The following is a 2,404-nucleotide window of genomic DNA, read 5'->3' as shown; positions in this document are numbered from 1 at the left end:
AACACGCTTTAACATAGATCATGAATACCCCTTATATAGAAGTTTCACTATATCACTCTGTCATCCAATTTCTAGGTCGCTATATCCCTGCACATTCCTGGTTTCCATATTTCTTCCCGACACCCCCTGGTTCCCAAGCGCCACAGAACTCCTCCGCCTCCTTAAATTCGGCATCGGAATGTCTTTTTTTCTCCATTTCTCCAGAAGATTTGTGAGGACAGGGCCATAAGGTTAGGAGGAATCGTCAGCCATAGCCGACCCCGTTCTGAGAAGAGGTGCCATTCATAAGGGACTCCATTGACTGACTGCCGCACATGTGGGGGAGCCCTGGGAACGAGGGGGTGGTTGCGCCCCTCTTTTTTAGGGGCCCATGTGAGGGTAACAAGTGCACCTCCCTACGGATCATTGTTCTCATCTGTTCCGAGCTAATGTTTATCTTTTCCATTCCTCAGCTCTGGGGAAGGCCTAGGGCCGGTAGTCATTGTATTCACGTGGAAGTAATGCGTTACAGGCTGATAGTGGTTCATATTTATACATAATATAACGAAGAAAAAGATGATAAAAAAAAATTAATATTTTTCTTATATATAATCTTTTCACTTTTTTGAGACTGGTTTTTATCATAATAATTTATTTATTTGGTTGTGGGGTAACCTCCATACAAATAGATTTAGCCTGTGAAATACATACTTTTTTTATTTTATACCAGATCGGCCTGATGGGCCTTACATGGTTGATATTACAGTTATATTATATATATATTTTTTAACAGTCGATTATGGGGGGTATAATCTCGTACAAAAGACACCCCTAATTATAAACAATGTTATTATTAAAAGAAAAAAAAATAAATAGATAAGAATAATGCTTCCTTAATAAAAGAAGAGAGTAAAATTAATAACAAAAAATAATGATATTGGTACACTTAAATAAAATAAAACATTTCCCTCTAATAGTAAAAAGAAACAAGTTAATTTGAAAAAAATAATCATGAAGAAAATAAAAAATAATCATAATAATAATGAATAAATAAAATGAGTAATAATAAAAAATAAAATTAATTTTATATTTATTAAAATTTATAACAGAATGTCCAGCAGCAGCCTGGGCTTCAGTCTTCGGGTTTAGGTTGGGTTTCCCAGGTTGTAGGTCACTGTTCCTTTAACTGTCGGCAACTGGGAGTGAAACAAAAGTTTTTTGATGTAATCCTCTATTGACTCCATTTATAATTCGTGATGCAATTGGCTATTTCTTATGAACCAAGAAGCATTAACTGGGATTCTTAGGACTCAATTTTGAAAAGATTGTAGTTTTTTTTCTTTTCGTGAACGATGCCGCTCCCCAGACTTCACAGCCGTACATCAGCAGTGGCCTGAGGATTGTTTTAAATATAAGAACAGTTGCTTCTGGCTTTATTTGGAATTTCTGTTTAGGATATGATATAGCATTGCTAATCTTGCATAGGTTTGAAATACATAAAATAAATGATCAATCGCAGTAATTTTACAACACAATGAGTTAAAGATCACTTATATAAACTGATAACAAACAATTTACTCAAGCTAAACTATCTACATTCATCAGAATAAAACAAAAACGTCACTTCATAGTTAATAATATATATATAAAAAATCTACATCCTATTATGAAGATTGGTAAACAAAAGTTTTTGTGTTACATATATAAAAATAAGTTTTTTTTTGTTTTTTTTAATTATTTATTTATTGTAATTTACAATTGTACAAAATAATACAATAGGTAAATATGTAATATGTTTCATATACCCTTGAAAATCTTGGGAAGGAACCACCCATTGGTGGTACTTCAAACATTAATTTAAACTAGAAGGTCTGGTGGCCATCTTCTTTTCAGACGCCTCGGAGGATTATCAGGGATTGTTAAGGATGAAAGATTAGGAATTAATGGGTTAGGATGGTTAAGGAGTTTGGAATAAAAAGACGCATATCTGGTTTGGGTCAAATCTGTAACGAATGGGATGTTAAGGTCTTTATGAATGAGTTTATTTGTGACGTAATAAGGAGCATCAAGGATTTTGGATTGTAACGATATGATGCGGGAAGAATTTATTGGTTTGGTTTCTTGTCGTTTCAGTCTTGTGTGTGGATTCCAAGTAAGTCTCTTGTCAAGATGGAGTCCTAAGTATCGAATCTGTTCAACAGGAAAAATAAGTTTAAGATCCAATCATGAGTTTACATTTCAGAAATTCATACAACTGATTTTGGCTAATAGTAGGGGTATTCATGATGTTTAGTTTAACATGTTAAAGCGTGTTTAATGGAAAAACTTATGTTAAACGGAGAACGACGTTACACAACAGACCAGCTGAGCTCGTCACCATTTTATTTGTTGTGTTTTGTTGTGTTTGTATTTCTTTGGATGTTTT

Source organism: Halyomorpha halys, unplaced genomic scaffold (genome assembly GCF_000696795.3).
Source record: "Halyomorpha halys isolate HHAL.00 unplaced genomic scaffold, Hhal_1.1 Scaffold1.1, whole genome shotgun sequence".
Taxonomy (NCBI): Eukaryota; Metazoa; Arthropoda; class Insecta; order Hemiptera; family Pentatomidae; genus Halyomorpha; species Halyomorpha halys.
The sequence above is the reverse complement of the archived record's forward strand: the minus strand, read 5'-3'. Positions refer to the sequence as shown.